This window comes from Cygnus atratus, chromosome Z (assembly GCF_013377495.2).
Source record: "Cygnus atratus isolate AKBS03 ecotype Queensland, Australia chromosome Z, CAtr_DNAZoo_HiC_assembly, whole genome shotgun sequence".
Lineage (NCBI taxonomy): Eukaryota > Metazoa > Chordata > Aves > Anseriformes > Anatidae > Cygnus > Cygnus atratus.
Genome location: NC_066396.1, coordinates 2827476 through 2845276, shown reverse-complemented (window position 1 = coordinate 2845276; position 17801 = coordinate 2827476). Strand labels below are relative to the sequence as shown.

The window sequence follows — 17801 nt, the reverse complement described above, 5'->3', positions numbered from 1 at the left end:
TGCGGGCTCTGCGCATGCTGTTCACCAGCTCAGCCCCATGGCACCCGGCGTGCCGCCAGGCCTGGCGCTTCCCTTGGCATCCGAGCACACCCAGAAATTTCACCTGGGTGTTCAGAGGTGATTTTCCAAGGCGAGCAGGATCAGACCTGCTGAGCACGGGGCCAGGCGGGATGCGCTCACCCGATGCCCGCTGACACGGCCACCGCTTCAGCTCCAGCACCCTGTTTTAGAAACCTCTATTAAGTACTTAAAAATAAAGAAACAGCTTTGATTAAAGACTCGGGATGATGAGGAATCCACCACAGCCCCAGGTCCCACACCCTTAATTACGCTTGCTGTTAAATGTTTGCCACGGAGTCTGTCCATCTTCCATGTCCTGCCATGAACCCCAGCATTTCTTGACAATTTCTTGTCAATCCCAACCTCCGTCTACTGCAGAGATTTAATAGCATGAGATTATTCTGTCTTCTCCTATAGCAGGAAAGATGATTTTCAGCATCTCGACTGTACCGATGATGGTGAAACTGAAACTGGTGATGCGCTGACGGCTTTTGGCCATCCTCTTCCTTCAGGACTTGCAGCGTGAGGGGGGTTTAGGGAAGCTAGAACTCCACGTGGCATTTTTAGAAGTATTTAGCAGAATTCAAAAACCACAGCAGGCGGTGCATTTTACACCTGCCGGTCTGCACAGAAGAGCATAGCCTTTGAGGCTGTGAACCCGGGAAGGCCGAGGAGGAAAGAAAAATGCTCCACTGCTGGCCAGGCTTTTATTCTTTACAACTGGAGGCATCACTTCCCATCAGCTTGCTCTCCTGTGATTTGCGGCATGGCCCTGGCAACATCTGGTGCCTTTCCTTACCGCTTGCTGGAATCCAGAAATGGATCAAACGTGTCATTAAGAAACGATTTTACCTGCTGTGATTGCTGAGTGCCCCATAAATGCTCAGAGATTGGGCAGGTGGTAAAGAGAACCTAAAATCTCATGTTTGTTTTTTTCAGAAGTGCCTGGGTCTGTGATACAGTGATACAAAAAGGCCAGAAGAGCCTTGCTGCATTTCTGTACTTCTGTCCTGGAGGTGAGCACTCCAGAAAGCTCAGAATTGGGTGTCTGGGAAGGCAAAACCTGGCAGCTTTAGCAGGGTGGACCTGTGGCTTATCGTGCAAGCAGCTTCCTCTGGCACTGAAACGCGACTGCATCGCAGGAGAAAGGAGCAGTGTTCTTAACATGGCCATCACATGCAAAATGCAGTCGTGCTGTGACTCCATTAGCAAGAAATTAGGAAGCTGGAAGGCAAACATCACGGGCTTCTCATCAACAAGGTTCTTCTCTGCTCCAGCACCTGAAAGTTGCTAACCAAAGTTTGAGTCCCCTGCTACCACGGCTGTCTGCACTTCAGCCTGTGTGAAGGAAGCCCAGCTGGGGAACGTGGGTTTATTACACAGAAATTAAACATTATCTGCTGGAAATTATATTATCTGGAGTCCAAAAGCAGGTCTTTCATGATTACTTTCTTTTCAAGAAAGCAGGTTCTCTCTGTGGAGTGCACTTAATTGTGCTGCTAGCCCTTTTTAATTAGGGTAGATTAGCAATGAAGTTAAATTAAACATTTTATTTCAGCAGTGGAAGAAGAGGGGACACTGGAATGGGTGCTGGTGTGAGGGGCGTGCCTGCTCATCCCCAGCCCAGCTCCAGAGACCCACCGATATTTATTCCCAGGAGCCAGGCGTTGGGGCATCCAGCCCCATGGTGCTCCCAAGGGGAGACGGACTCAGCATCTTCCCAAATTTCTTGTTTGTTCCCAATTTTCTTGCTGGTGTTTCTGAAACAAGAGGGAATTGCCTCCCACAGAGCCTCAGGCTGCCCCCAGCCAGCTGATGGTAGCAGAGGCAGGCAGGGAACGTTCTTAGTTATTTGGCAGCTGTAAACTTCCACCTTGTGTGTGTGTGCACAGGAGGCTATTCACAGCGTGTATACATGCAGGTATAGATTTCTGTGGGTTCAGTGAAGGCAGCAATAACGTCCAGGCACGTTAAGTATAAATGTGCACCGCTCTGATTCATAAAATACAATAATAAATAATTGTCATATGCCTGGCATGCTTGTGGGCTGATACTGCTATCTCCTTCCCCCTATTAAAGCAGGAACGTGTCAAACCCTTTCCTTCTGAGAGGTTTTGCAGTGAGCAGGCAGCAATGGCATTTCCCTTCCCTCCCACTCACCTTACTGGGGACGCAGAGGGGTCTGTACTGGGGTACCGCTTTACAAAACCACACTCTGCTGCTGGGGAAGGGAGGCCAAGTCCCCAGCCCTTGGCCCCGCTGAACCCGCCGGCGTACTTTCACCAAAGCGGTGCGATAAGAAGCAAAGCCCACGTGAAGATAAGCTTGTTTGTTTTATTAGCAGAACAAGGATAAATCCCGCGCTCTTTTCATTGCTCAGCCTGGCCTGCCAGCATGTGGAAGCCTTCTCCGGAGTAAGGCCTCATTCTGCAGTGGAGGATGCATTTGGTGGCACGGATGTGCTCGGTGGGGGCGGTGAGAAAATCAGGGCAAAGCACAGCCCTGGGGCTGAACACCACAGCTCCCTCCACCGTGAAGCCAGCTGGAGAGGCTCCCCCTTGCACCTAGTACACAGACGATATTTATTTGACCAAACCACGCCGATTTTCCATCCTCACCCTTCCCAAATGGTGCAGGAGTGCTGCTTGCTGCTCACCCGCATTCCTGTCTGTGGCAGCTCAGGTGGCGGGTGGAGGAGAGGGGATTTGGGGCAAAAGGGGGACCTCTGTGCCTGCAGGTGAGTCAGGGCCAGGAAAAGCATGGTTAGAAGATGTGGGGGAGATAACAGAGGGTGCAGGAAGGGGACTGGGAGGATGTGGGCTCCCAGGAGCCGGGGAAGCAAGGGGCTGGGATGCTGGTGTGAGCGGGTGTGTGGTGAGAGCCTGGGGAAAAAGCCTCTTTGGTGGGGAAGGGCAAACCAGAGAGCATCGCTCTGCCCCTTGCTCCTCCCCACCAGCGCCTGGAGGAACTCGGGGTGAGGCAAGAACCCTAAAGGAGACCAGGCACAGGCTGCGACGCCCTCTCCCTGCTACCTCATTCAGGTAGCCTGTCGGGCTGTAGTTTGCTTAAAGGCACTGGTGTCGATAAAGCTGCCTGTGCGTAACGTGATACGGAGTGACGAAAAGGCCCGGCACTGCCAAGCCAAGCCAAACCACCCGTCCTTTGTGCATCGGGAGCAGAGCGCTGCTGTGTCATCCAGCCCAATGGCTGCACTCCTCCGGCAGCGCTGCTGCAGTCCTCTGCCTTGCATGGTCGTATCCTGCACCCCGTGAGGCCGTATCCTGCTCCCAGCACCCTGGCTGGAGGCTTTTTTCAGCCCAAGGCGGGTGAAATCCCCTTCTCCCAGCCTGCGGATTCGCGATCCCCTCCCCACTGTCAGCCTTTGTGCCTCCTCCCTTCCGAGCAGCATTGCGATCCTCTGATGCAATTAATGGCCACAATAAGGGATTGTGGAAAAAAAGTCGCATCTGCAAGCAGGGGAAGAGAGGCACGTTCCCAGGGGTGCTGCGTGAGGCTGTGCCGGGGGAAGGTGGCACGGAGCAGCACCCCGTGGCACGGCCACGCTGCGCCTGCCGTGTGCCAGCTGAGCGGAGAGCTGGTCTGTTGTCGGTGGCTGAACCGAATCCTCCTGCCAGCAGAGCTGGAGTTATGGATGCTGCTGCCAGGGATGCTCTCTGTCAGCCTGCGGAGGCAGCGGAGGAGGCCAGCCCTGCCTGGTGTGGAAGGAGAGCCCTCACCGCCCACCGCCGCTCCCTGCAACGCCTCCTCCTCCTCCTCCTCCGCACAGCCTGACCTTTGCAAATGCCCATGCGTTTCCTCGGGGCTGTCAGCGTGGCAGTCCTTAAAAGCAGCAATTTGTTCTTACCTGTATAACCACGCTTTGCATTTCTATGGCCTCTTCAATCCCAAGATGTAGCTGCAAATTAAATCAGGATGGGAAAGTCGTGAATTATGTCCAGGTAGCCCCATTATGCAGCTGAGTTATGAGAAATACCAGGAAATGAGGGCTATTACCTTCAGCGACACGGGAGGTCAAGGAGGGAATCCAAATGCTCTGGCTCGTACCTTGTCTCCGGTGGCATGGAGAGCCTGAAGGAACTGGTTGGGCTGGGAGGGACTGGGACGAGGGATTCAGAAGGGAAGCAGAGATGGATATCCCCCTCTTCTGATCACAGAAGAGGGGGAAGAGGCAATGTCGCAGCGGGTGACGGCGCGCGCTGGGGCTGCACAATGAGCCGCCCAGCCCAGGGGCAGCTGCTGGGCTCCTGGGACCGAAACGCAGAGGGAATCGATGGGCACCGGGCGAGCTGCCTTTGCTCCCGATTTTCCTGCAAAAGGAAGGAGGAGAAAAGGAAAGAAATATCTCCTCGGGTGTGCCACCCCGTCCCATCTCAGACCTCCGTTGGCTCCCAGCGAATTTGGCATTGACTTGAGCACAGCCTTGGCACCGGCCGCTGCGCTGCCTACAAATGCCCTTCTAAAAATAACTGAGAAGTGCAGGGGGGAGCCTGTCCCTGCTCTTGGCACCTCCAGACCAGCTCCTCCTCTTGCCGCAGCAAAGCATTTCTCAGCCGGTGGGAGCCCTGCCCCGAAATCTGACTTGGATGCAGGTGGGAGTCCTGGCAGCTCTGTGCCGGCCACGCGCACGCCCCATCGCCTCCCTGCCTCAGTTTCCCCCCAGCTTGACAGCGAGGCCATCTCATCCCAAAGGATTTGCAATGGGGGTGAGAGGAGGAAACGCCAGAGCCCCGTTCCCAGCCTCGGAGGGACAGACAGAAGGCTCAGCAGCGCTGAGCCCAGGAGGAAGAATAAAGACCCTGTCTGTCTCCGTGCTCCCACAGTAAGTCCATTATTTGTTTTTTTAAAGGAGGTCTATTTGCTTGCAACCCGACTGCACCCCGGCCGGAATAATGCTCTCTCTGACTGCGCAGTGGGGTTGCGGACCCCACTCAAGGGTTTCCTCTCCTGCAGGAGCCGCCGACGGAGCATCAGAGCACTCGATGGCCGCGGGAGCACTGGGCTGGTCATTTCTCGGGGACCTGCTGAGGGCACCTCTGTGTCTGCACGCCTGGGGATCGCCCACCTACACCACGTACACTTAGGGTACTTGGGGAAGAACAGAGGAACCCCCTTCTTCTCTTTTTGCCGTGCCTATCTGTTTTTATAACTGAGCTTTCCACGCAGGGGACCTATAATTCGAGCAGAACACAGGATGCTGAATTTTGCCTCCAGCTACTCTCTGAAGCCAATGTTTGCTCAAAGCTAGCAAGGGAGGGCCAGGCTACCAGCACATCACGGCTGCCATCAAGGTATTTTGTAAATACTCTGTACTTCCACTCCGAAGCAGCGGGTTCCCATCCCTGCCAAGCAATTTTAAAGGTTGTTGTCAGGGTGAGGGCAGAGTTTGGCACTGCATCTTTTTGGTGCCATAGTCTTAAATATTTCTGTGTCCCTGGGGGCAGCCTTCAGCCTCGGCCTGTTACCCAGACCGCAGCACTCACGTGGCTCGCGGCCTTGGAGCGGGCTGAGCGGGCTGGGTCTGGTGTCACAGCCCAGCCGAGTTCCTGTGGCAAAAACCTTGATTTCCCAGGGCTGCTGGGATCCACCAGTTTGTGCTGAATTTGCAGAGAGCCAGGAGAGGCTCCTGACAGCCTCCCCGGGTGTTCGGCCCTGCCCTGGGAGCAGCCCTGGCAGGACAAGGGCCTACCCGCGCGGGGCCCAGCATCTCGGGGATGCTCAGCAGCGGCAGGAGCCGGCCAGCCTCAGTTGTCTGTGTTACGGCGATTGAGAAACTCCCCTGACGCCTCTGTACATCCCTAAATACATGCTTTTAATAAAGAGCCAATTTAGTTTCCCAAGCACTGAGTCATCTTGTGTTATTACCTGGCGTATGGTACCCAGAACAGCAGCCGCGGCATCTTTCCTTTGACAGAAGGATGTTTCAATTCCCTCTCCCACCTCCAGCTTTTCACAACTCTCGTTTTCCCTTTAATGGGGAGCCCCTTTCCCTCACAATTTCCCCTCTGTCCAGGCTGCTAGCCCAGAAGCAGGCAGGGAGGTGAGGCTGAGCATGAACATCCGAGGGGCTGGAGGGGAGCGGGATGAGCCCTGGGATGGGAAGGGATGGGATGGGGAAGGGGATGGGATGGGATGGGTTGGGATGGGGTGGGATGGGGATGGGGATGGGCATGGGGATGGGGATGGGGATGGGGATGGGGATAGGATGGGATGGGGATGGGGATGGGCATGGGGATGGGGATGGGGATGGGGATGGGGATGGGGATGGGATGGGATGGGATGGGATGGGATGGGATGGGTTGGGATGGGGATGGGGATGAGGATGGGGATGGGATGGGGATGGGCATGGGGATGGGGATGGGGATGGGGATGGGGATGGGATGGGGTGGGTTGGGATGGGGATGGGCATGGGGATGGGGATGGGGATGGGATGGGATGGGATGGGATGGGATGGGTTGGGATGGGGATGGGGATGGGGATGGGGATGGGGGTGGGGTGGGGTGGGGTGGGGTGGGGTGGGATGGGATGGGGATGGGGATGGGGATGGGGATGGGGATGGGATGGCATGGCATGGCATGGCATGGCATGGGATGGGGATAGGGATGGGCATGGGGATGGGATGGGGATGGGGATGGGATGGGATGGGATGGGATGGGTTGGAATGGGGATGGGGATGGGGATGGGGATGGGGATGGGGATGGGGGTGGGGTGGGGTGGGGTGGGGTGGGATGGGCATGGGGATGGGGATGGGGATGGGATGGGGATGGGGATGGGGATGGGATGGCATGGCATGGCATGGAATGGCATGGCATGGCATGGCATGGGATGGGATGCGATGGGATGGGGTTGGGGATGGGCATGGGCATGGGGTGGGGATGGGGATGGGGATGGGCATGGGGATGGGATAGTCCCACAGCCCTTGTGATTCTGGACACACATCAGCATGATCATGGTGAGTGTCACTGCTATGGGCCGTGATCCCAAATGAGGGCAACCTGCTCTCAATAGCGAGGTGGGACAAGCTGTTATCGGGTTCAGGTTTAATACCCCAATCCCAATTTCAAGACGCGCATTAGCAGCAGGGCAGAGCAGGCCTTCCCTCTCCCCAGCCCAGCTCCCACGCTGCCGGATTAATAATTAAACCGCAGGAGGTCCATGGATAAAACCACGCAATTCCACGTGGCTCTTTTTTTTCTTTTCTTTTTTTTTTTTTTTTTTTTTGCCAAAAAGAGGCCGAAAGCAGAACCCCCGGTGCTAAACCAACACCGCGCTCCCCACTTCCAGCCGCCCTCGGGTGAGCAGAAGGTTGCCACGGCAACCACCCAGCCAAAAATACAGCACGGCGGGGCGGGGGGAGGCCTTTTTAATCCCATTTAATGCCCAAATCGCAGCAAGGCTGCGCATCGTTCCCAGCTTTGGGGGCCCTCCTGCCGGTCCCGGGGAGCCTCCCCGAGGCGGGCCGGGGCTCGCAGCCACCAGGCTCGGCGGCTCCCGGACTACAACTCCCGGCAGGGCCGGCGGGGCCGGGCCGGGCGGGGCGAGGGGCGGGCGGCGGGGCCCGGCCGCCTCCCGGAGCCGGAGCCGAGCCGGAGCCGAGCCGAGCCGAGCCGAGCCGAGCCGGCCGCCTGCCGGGCGGCGCCCCCTGCCCCGCCGCAGCGCCCACGGTAAGGCCGGGGCCGGGTCCCGGGGGTCAATGGGGGCGCGGGGACGGGCCCCGGAGGCTGGGGGGGGTGGGATCCCGGGGGTGGGGGGGGGCCCCGCTGCCACCCGCAGGGCCCTCGGGGAGGGGTCGCCGTCCCCGGTCCCCCCCCGCCGGCTCTGGCCGTGGGGGTGGTGCGTGTGTGTGCGGGGGTGCGGTGCGGTCCTCACGGAGCCCGGCTGCTGTGGGAAGGGTTTGGGGCTGCGTGGTGGTTGGGGCGGCCTCCGCCCGCTGCTCGCCCTGCCTGCCATCTCTGTGTCCCCCCCCCCCCCCCCCCCCCCCCACCACCACCATGGCACCGCGTCCCCCCTTGTGTCGCTGCACGCACCCCGGCACCCGGTCCTCTCTGGGTGCCAGGGCGGCGGGTGGGCGGCGGTGGCGTCCGCAGCAGGACAAGGGTTTGGACCCAAGGCTTCCCTTCTGGGCCAGGCGGCGGTGTGCGTGGCCTTGGTGGCCGCGGGGTGACACGTGCTCGCGGGGTGTTCGTGCTCTCCAGCCCCGCGTCGGGTCCGTGCCCGGCACCTGAGAGCTCACGCGCCGGAGGTTTCCTTGCGAGCGGTGCCGTAAGCCAGGAGGCACGGCTGCCGGGCAGCCCTGGGGTCCCAGCACCTCAAAAATCGGCGCCTCCGGTCGTTTTTCTGGAGGACGAGGCTGAGAGGCGTCCCTGGGGGATGCACGCGTGGCTGACAGGAGGAGGGGTGCAGCGCGAAACCTTCCTCGCCCCTCTAGCATCCGAGCTCGCCACAGCATGGCGTGTGTCATGCCAGCCCGGGGAGACACGCACGGTGGTGTTTCTGGCTGCCGGAGGCTGCCGGCTTGCTCCCGGCTTGTAATCCGCTGTGAGGGCAAGCCGTGGGTGTCCCCGGCCCTGGAATGGTGCAAATCTGGGGCTGAGCTCCCGCGCCCGCGGGTGGCTTTGCACGTGCAGCTGTCCCTTGGATGGCTTCATCGGGGCGGAACGCGGCAGGGACCTTCCCGCAGAAGTGGTTCCTCCACTGAAATAGGTTGTTTGTCTGTCTGTGCCGCCTTTGCTCCCGTGTGCTGCTCCTCCTCCGTCGCTTGGATGGGTGCAGACTGCTGCTGGGAGTCACGGCCAGCACCGGGACCACTGTAGTAAAAGCCAGCCTTCTTGGCAGCAACAAAAGGTATGGGAGGAGACGCAAGGTACTGAGCTTCCAGGCTCTTCCTCTGGTGGTTTAATGCTCCTTCCACCTCCAAACCTAGGAAGGCTCGCTGGTGGCGGGGGCCATCGGAGCATCCAGTTGCTGGCAGCGCAGCGGGGGATGCCACACGTGTTGGAGGGGGAAGCATCACGCCCTGCTTACGGTTTCTGTGACCCTGACATGCAAATGTTCACGCTTTGTCCTCACCGCACGGAAAAAAAAACACTGTGTGGTGTAGGTTCATGTTCCTTTTCCCTGTAACGACCACAAAGGCTTTGTTCTGCACTCGGCTGATCCTGAGGTCCAAAAGCAAAGCCTTACACTGGGTTTTATTCCCTCAAGCCCAGAATAAAATTTGTAGCCTGTGTTTTCCCCATGTTAAGTGTGTTTTCTTTGGCAGAAATATGCGTGTTTTCTGTTTTGGGCAGCTCGGGCTGAGTTTGTATTTAAAGCTCTTTCCCTGTGAGCTCTGGGCCTTCCTTCTGCAGAGCCTGCACTGAGAATTGACTGTGTCACAGTTAGAGTACTGTGGGACTAATAACGTTGTCCAGCTCCGAGGAAACATTTTTTTATCGCTTATAAAATCTCACGTTGCTTTTAAAGGGAAGCAGAGGAGCAGTGGCTGGATGCTGCAGGTGATGACGATGTGGTAAATGATGAGTTTCAGGTGCGCAGCACCCAGGGGCTCCCCGGCATGCGGGGCTGCAGGAGGCTGGAGAAACCATTGTGGAGATGAACTGAACACCAGCCCTGTGTCTGCAGAGGGATCTGCGCGAGGAGTGAGCTGTCTGAGGCGTTTGGCTTGCTCTCACATGCTTGCTCCTGTAGCTGAGTCAGCCTCGCGCACAGCTGAGCTGGGAATCGTCTGCGGAGGGTTCCTGAGAGCTGTGGCAGATCACGCGCAAAGCACGGAAACGTTCCCCACGGCGAGCCTTCGGTGAGGTCCTGCCTCTTTGTGAGGAGCTGCACCTAAACGTACAGCAAGGCCTGCGGCTTCTGTGAAAGCTGGGGGCAGCAGATCCTATGCTTCAGGAGCTGTTTGGGGCACATTTAGCATATTGTCAGAACATTTCCCCTAAAACGCAGTTGTTCTTCGGTTTAGCAGAAGCGTTCAGACGTTTACGTTACACGTGGCGTTGTTAAGTTTCAGAGTTAACGGTCTGCTGGTGTGTTTGGGGTAGCTCTTCATCAGGCTGGGGAAAGGACAACTGCTCTGTCTGGAAAATCTGCGGAATGTCGAAGTGTTTATGGACACTACTTGCCCATAAGCTTCGGGATGTCCTTGTGAAACTCCTTGGAGAAGGTACGGTTCTGCTACCGGAGTGCAATTAGTGCTTTACTGAGTCATCAGAAGTGAAGGGCTAGTGTAGCCAGCCAGTAATCTTCTGCTCATTTGTGAGAGTGGCTGTTTTATTTATATTTTGTGTAAATTATATATATTTATGTCTATAGTCATGTGTAACATGGATGCCTTGCTAATGATTGTAAGAGAAATAAATTTCCTGGTCAGTTCAGACTGAAACGGGGATGCCGTTGGGTATTCTTAAAGCTTTTGAGCTTCTAATGCCAGCTTCCAGGCTGGAAAGAGAGGCTTTTTCTTCCGTGTCCGCCTGGGGCTGTCCCACGTTTGGTCTGGCCTTGCTGGTCCTGCGTAGCCACTGTTGGTCTGCTCCAACCGAGTGATCCCAGAAGGGTGATGGGGATGGTGTCTCTGGAATGGATGTGGGATCTTTGCTTTTCTGTGTTAGTTTTTGGGGCCTCCTTCGAGTTAGTTTGTGGACCTCCGAGGCTTTAGAGACCACAGTGGATGAGGAGTAGTCTCGTGTTTCAGGAAAGCCATCGTTTCCATCTCCGTGCTCCTACCGGGCAGCCCGCAGCCTCCTCTTTCCCCAGGCACGTAGCAGTCATGGCAAGAAAAGAAAAAAAAAAAAAAAAAAAAAAAAACAAACAACAAATTGTTTTGTCCTGTGGCAGGAGAAGCTGTGGTGACACAACTACGCTGCTACCTCCGCGGGACCAAATCCTGCCTTACCTGTCGGCGAGCAGCCTGCCGCAGGAGCGTTTAATAGCGTGCAGCAATTTCTGGAGGGCGTCCGCCCTGCGGCCACGGGCTGACTCGGCTTGGGCTCCTCCTGCCAGCCGTCGGATGCCATCGGTTTGGTGGCAGGACCTGCCCCGGGACGTGCCGGGGACAGGGAGCGGCTGGGCGATGCTCCCCGCCCCTCGCGCCCTGCTCGGCTGAGGATGCGCCCCGGCGCCCAACTATTTTAATTGGCCTTCATGCAAAAAGGAGAAGAAAAAAGCATTCCTCTTCCTTCTGGAGTGGCCCAGCTCCCCTGGATGGGTTTGCGCAGCCTGTGCTGTGGCTTTGCTGCCTTCCCCACGCCGGAGCAGAAGACACGTGTCTGCCACGGGTTTCCCCGGCCTGCCACAGGGAGCTGCTAGCTGGGTACGCCATGCCTTGTAACTAATTCCAAAAACACATCTATTTTGAACTCAGGAAATCCTGGAGGAGCTGTGAAGAACCGCTTCGTGTAGCTGGGGCAGTCGGTGGGGAGGTGAGTGTCTGGGCTGGGGTCTGCACAGCAGGGACATCATCATCATCATCATCATCACGTGTGGGCTGCCAGCAAGCAGCTTTGGGGGGTGCTGAGGTCTGTGGAAACACCTCTGAGTGCTTTCCAGTGCAGGAATCATCTTAAGATGAATTTTAAAGGATTTTTTGTCTTGCAGAGAAGTGTGTGCTGTAGTCACCGGTGGGGCCATGCTGTAGCATAGGTGCAGCCGAGCCCACCCACAGCAGTGGCCTGCGGACGGGGCTTGCTTTTGTGTGCAGGCATCCCCGTCACGCAGCCAGAGGTAAATCCCGAGGGCACCGGGCTCCTGGGCTGCAGGAGACAGAGCAGGAGGGCGGCGTGGTGTCCCCCCTGCAGCTGGAAGGGGACTCGGGTACCATACCTGCCTCGCCGTCCCAAATACCATCTTTGGTGTTTGTACAAGAGGGGAAAAGAAAGCAGGAACTGTTGTTGTGGCGGGGCTGCAGTTGTCAGCTGGAGGCTAATAATAGGAAACGTTTGGTGCTTAACGCCTGCTCGGCCTTGTCTGGCCAGAGGAGCTGGGGTGAAAGCCCGTGGGAGCTGCGGGGCGCCCCGAGAAATGCAGCTGCTGGCCGGGCGATCGGCTTGGAGACATCTTAGATTGCAGCTCTCTGGCTCGGGAAGCTGGGCCGGCAGTCCCGAAACTTGCAGCAATCATTTCTGCAGCTGGAGGCTTCACAGCTGTACGTGGAGGGGGCTCGTGGTGCTTTTTGAAATGGCTTTTTTTTTTTTTTTTTTTTTCCCACACTTCATTGTTGCAAGCTAGTAAATTAATTAGATGTCGTTTTGAGGGGCTGTTAGGTTGGGTGAGAATAGTTGGTCGTGAAGGCTTGTCAGAGAGGAACTCCTGTATTTTTTTGGCTGGAGGATAAAGGAGTGGTTAATGTGTTTGAGCCCAGGAGTGGATTCATTTAAAGGCCTGGTCCTGTAGGCGCTGCTGAGATCCTTGAGGGCCGTTTTCCCGGCATTGTTCTACCTTCGTTGCAATCGTTCTGGCTTCATTTGGTCTGCGATCGAGCTCGCCTCCCTCCCTCTAGAGGAGACGGCGGTGGCACGAGCGGCTCGCACATGACTCACCGGAGCTGCTAACGCCGTAAACACGCGCCCCGACAGCCCTGCTGCCCTGCCTGCCCGCGGGCTCTGGGATGGGGACAGACCCCGTCGCTATTAGCAGAATTTGGGCTGCCAGGTCCGTGGCACACGGCTGCAGGGTCATGATACCGATGCCCAAGCGGGAGCAGCCGCCGCGGGAACCCGCGTGGGAGCCCGGTGCGCGGTGCTGCCTGGCGCCCCCCTCCCCTTCTTTCAGGACCAGCTCCGATCCTGGTGGCAGCTCTGAAATCAACCTCACGCTTCTGGAAAGCTCTGCTAGCGAGCGGCCGGCTCGCTGTCCCTTCCCCGCAGCCCTGCTCCGGCCGTCGCCGTGCTGCTCGTGTTTCCCTGCCTCTGCGGCCGCTCTCGGCAGCGTCCGCGGCGGGCAGGACGCCGGCACGTACGCGTAGCGCTTGGCCGGCAGGCGGGGAAGCAGACAAAAGGATTTGGGGGGCAGTGAGGACGGTGCGGGGCTGGGGGGGGGGGGGGGTGTCCCCTCCCTTCCTCCCTCCCTCCCACCACGCGTTCAGCAGCCGTGCCCCGCTCCCCGCAGCACGGCATCCCTTCCCGCTGAGCCTCGGGGATGGAAATGCCCCTTCCCCGGCACCCGCGCCCCGTGCTGACGGCTTTGTTCTCTCCCACACCGCCCCGCTGCCGCGTTCTCTGCCGTGGGAAGGGGCCGGCAGCGGGGGCTTTTAATGCCGAGGCCGCTGACCCGTCTCCATCCTACTGCCTCCGGTCACCCGGCGCTCATGGGGACGGGGTTAATCCTGCACCGGGACAAGTGTTTTGGGGGATACTGTCCGGCTACCCAGCGGAGGTTTGGGGAGGGTTGGAGCGTGTGCCGTCTCAGGCAGCGGGATGGTAGCCTGGCCAAGCGTATCCGTTTAATTGAACCATAAATCCTGCAGCAGACCAATAGTGCAGGACTTTATTAAAACCCCGGGGTGCTGGTTGCCCTCCCTCCCTGCTTTTGGAGTGCTGGCGGAGCACGCCGCATCTTTCTAGGAATCGGCTCCTTCCCGGCGGCTCTCAGCTGAAGGAGGACACTTACGTGGCTTTTTTAAACACAAATTTGCATTACGTGGGGTGAGAGATTGATTTATCGAGTGGCAACAGCCACTCCAAATCTAAGCTTCCATTTCTGTGCTTTTTGTTTTTATTATTTTGTTTACAGCGATGAGGTCTGTGCAGTCAGCCTGGCCGGCACTTGTTATTCCTCCAGAAACTTTTTAACCCAGGGATTAATTTCAGCCAGATCGGACGGAGGAGCGCAGGTCTCACAGATAAGATCTTCCATGCTTTAAGGAAAAGGGTGGAAGGGGGAAACCCAAATTTCTTCCTGACCACAAGGAGAGGCTGCAGCAGTCGTGAGCTCAAATACTGTCTGGGCGCAGGTGGGTCGGTTAACTCGCTTATACCTACAGGGGATTTGGGGTTTGTGTTGCTGCAGCCAACCCAGATACGTGCTGCTTCTTGCGGGGCTGGGGGCTAGAAGGTCCCAGAGGGAGCTCAGGGTCTGGGGCGACGGGGGAGAGGGAAAGGTGTGGGTGTGCATGTTGCAGGCACGGCGGGGAGCATGGGGAATGTGGGTCACGAGTCGGTACGAAACTGGGCTCTGTTCTAGGGCTGCCGGCGGGTGTTTGTGTTTTTCCTGGGTGGCCCAGCACTCTGGAGCTGAGCTGGGGCCGGGCGGGATGTTGGCTTTCAGGAGTGCCTTAGGCAGTACCCTCGCAAGCGTTTTGTTAGGCAAATAATACGAACTGAACAAAAGGAAGAAGGAGCTGGCTGCGGGGGTGCTGCCAGGGATGGCGATCCCGCACTGCAGGAGCAGCGGTGCTGGGGCTCGGTTTATTGACGGCTTTGTAAGCCCCGCTACCCCACGGGTTATTCTTTGCTTTGAGCCTCATGGTTGCCTGGACCCCTCTGTCCTGGTGCCTGTCTCTCCTCCTGGCCAGCTCAGCGTTTTATATGGAGTGTGCAGAAGGGGCCGGAGCTATTAGCAATCCCTGGTCCACTCCATCAGATGGCAGCGGGGATTTCCCGAGCTGTGCAGGGCACCTCGGTACAGCCTCTGGTGTCCTGGGAGTGCTCTGGGGCACCGAACCCAACGGTAACAAGAAAATCCACTCCAGAGAGTACATGTACGCGAGGATGGCCCCAAATCTTTGCATTCAGTAGGGTTTTCTTTGTTATCTCTCTTTGCGTCACCTGGCATCCGAGTAGGCGGCTGGGAGGTGCTGCGACTGGCGCTGTGCAGGGCAGAAGTTGTAGGTCCTTGGCGGGACTGAAGGTGCAGGAAGGCATCTGACCACGCTTCCCCGGCCGTGTTTGTGGTGCTGGTCAGGAAGGGGAAACCTGCACAGACAAACATGGGTGCAAAGCCCTGGGAAGGGGATCACCCAGCGGGCAGCAGGAGCTGGCCCTGTGCCTTCAGGAGAGGGGCTCAGCTGGGAAGCAGTGAAGCACCCCCACACAACACTGCGCCAGGGGGTTTTCGTGTCGTCCTGTGTTTCCTTATATTTGCCAACCTTACTGCCCGTGCTCTGACCGTGCTGCTCTCCCAGGGCTTGCTGCTTGCTCGTGACCACCCGGCTTGCAGCACGAAGCCAGTGTCATGTTTATTTTTAGTCTGCTGCCTCTCTGCCACGGGGTCCCGCAGTCCCAACAGGCTCCCTGGCCTTGAGCTGAGCCTTGCCATGTACCTGCTGGGGCAATCAGGTGTTTTACTGCTGTTCCTAACAGTGATGGTTAATGCTTGTGGTGTGCTGCTGCCTAGAAGCTCGTGGAGAGTGTTTGCAGACTGGGGAATGGACAAAGTCTGGGCCCAAAAGCTCGGCTGGGCTCGCTGCAGTTTCCCTACGAGGTGGAGGTCCGCACTGGCAGCATTCTGGCATCACTGAGGGCCTGTGACCTTGTCTGGGTGTAGGGCTTGGAGCTGCTCATGGAAGTGATTTGTGAGCACCCAGTTCCCAGCGGAGCCGGGGAGGATGCTCTGCCCTGCTCGTGACGGCTCTTCTTCCAGCTGCAACCTGAGGCCGCCGTTTCTGCCTCTCCCCTTTCTGCCGTCACTACTGGCACCCTTTTTCTGGGGATTCTGTTCCTTTTTTGTCAGCTCGGAGAAGTATTTTCCTTACGCTCGCCTCTATTTAGGGCTCTGGGGGAGGAAGTGACTCAGCCTTTCCTCTGCTGCTGTTTGCACAGTCATCCCTCGCCGGCTCCGCCGAGGCTTTCCGCGCGCACCTCACGTTACGAGCGCTTCGTTTTCATTCAGCAGGAGCCTGCCCACTTCCCTGCCACACGTTTGGGTGGGGAAAGGCACAGCAGGGGTGGACGAGCCGCCGACAGGAGCCCCACGTGCCAGGCAGGTAGCAGCACCACGCTCCTCGAGGAGGACGCACCACCAGCCCCACGGCAGCTCCGGGCAGCAACAACCAGGGACCCATGAGCACGGGCGTCGGCGGAGAGGCAGCCCCAAGTAAATCAGCTCGCTTTTGGGGTCTCGCCTAGTCGAGCTGGGGAAAATCGATGCCATCTGGTGGTGGGGATACACCAGGGAGGGGAGAGCGAAGGTGACTCCCGTCGCGCTGGCAGCACGGCTGAAGGATGCCCTGGTCTCCTGGGCGCTGACGGGAAGGCTCTGCGAGGATGATGGATGGATGGCAGGATGGTGGGGCTCGGTCCGTGGAGGGCTGCTGCCAGCTTGCCTTTCACGGCAGAGCTGAGCCGACTGCTAAATACCGAGCAGGAATCATCGCTTGCCCTCCGCTGGGCTTTCAGACGCTGCTGCTCAGCGAGGGACTCACTAAATCATCTGCACTCCGAGTGATACCAGGCATTTGGCATGCCATGTACTATATTAAAAAAAAAAAAAAAAAGTGCATTAATTTCAGGTTAATTGTTCTCCTAGCCTGGAAGCCAGCACAGCTGGCTGCAAAGTCACCTTTGCTTCTTTATAAAGGCAGCTGGGGGGAGCCAACAAACTCAGTCTACCCTGAAGCCTTCCTCTCCCCCTCCAAAACCCAGAGACTCAAACCCAGGAAGCAGTTTTGACCTGCTTAGGAAATTCTGGCACGTGCCCATTATCCCTTTACTTTATAAGGTTGTAGGAATCTGTGTTCTTAGCAGGAGGAATAACTTACATGGCCCTTGCTGGGGGTGTTACCCCAAGGACAGCAGCCCCGTGCCTTTGCCCATGGTCAGCTCCCCTTGGCAGTCCCAGCTCCTGGGTTGTCTCTGGCTGGAGCGATGTCTTCTGTGTGTGTGTGTATGTGTTGCTGGAGGTTGTGCACTGTTTATCTGGTATTTTGTGGTAATAGTGCTTCCTAACTAATCCCTGCTCTTGGTCTGCATGCAGTGGAGTTTGATCCTGCTTTGACAATGGTGAACTTCAGTTGTTAATTTTAGGGTTTCATAGGTAGAGCATCAGTAGCTGCAGACACTCCTTGCATACAGCCTTGTTGAAGCTCGCGTGCTCTGAGCAAGAACTGCTCAGGTGACCACAAGATTCGAGCTTTTTTTGTTGTGTTGCAACACCTCAGTAGGCTCCAAGGGTTGTGTGTGCCTTTATGGGACTGTGTTGTACCAGGTGCCTGAGAAGAAAAGGAAGGTAAGGCCTTTGGAAATGGAGGGTGGAGGCCTCATGTCATGGGAGATTCGTGTAAGCGGACATCTAACAGCTTGGTGGTACCGCAGGACTAGACCCAAATTCCTTAAAAACAAACAAACAAGCAAAAAACACCGGGTGGTGAGTCCTCAGATCGATCAGTCAATGCAGCCTGTTGGCAGCAAAGGTGTTAATCTGAGGGCCCCACTTCGGTGCGGCAGGGAGGAAATAGCTGCGGACCCAGAGCTTATCTGATCTTTACTGGGATCTCCGCCGAACCAGCCCCGTCCAGTTCAGTTGGATGTTTTGGGGTGAGGTGTGGTAACCTCGCAGGAGGCAGGTTTCGTGGTACGCGTCTCCTTGTGGAGCGGTGTGCCAGGAGGAGGAGGCTCTGCTGGCGGTGCCGGCCCTAAATACACGCGGGAGAAGGCTGGTAACAGGATGGAGGCGCTTCGGAAGGAAGCTCTTTGGGATGGTGGTCAGCGTGTAATTAAACTGCCTCTAGTAAATAAGCACAAGTGCTGAGAATGATGGGAGCACCAGCCCATAAAGCCTTCTCTCTGTAA

The 17801-nt window shown here is 57.3% G+C and overlaps 1 protein-coding gene across 25 annotated transcripts in view; it reads left to right on the top strand.

Moving 5' to 3' along the window:
• The first annotated feature begins 7636 nt into the window (after positions 1–7636).
• Positions 7637–17801, top strand: part of CTIF (cap binding complex dependent translation initiation factor) — a 138300-nt gene continuing 128135 nt past the window's right edge. For 10 of the 25 annotated variants that reach the window (XM_050716187.1, XM_050716182.1, XM_050716179.1 and 7 more), the window contains exon 1: positions 7645–7742. The gene's annotated coding sequence lies outside the window, so the exon portion shown is untranslated. Of the gene's footprint in view, positions 7743–12555; positions 12727–13806; positions 16108–17801 lie in introns of those variants that run through there. The other 15 variants (XM_050716188.1, XM_050716181.1, XM_050716178.1 and 12 more) reach the window with 11 other exon arrangements.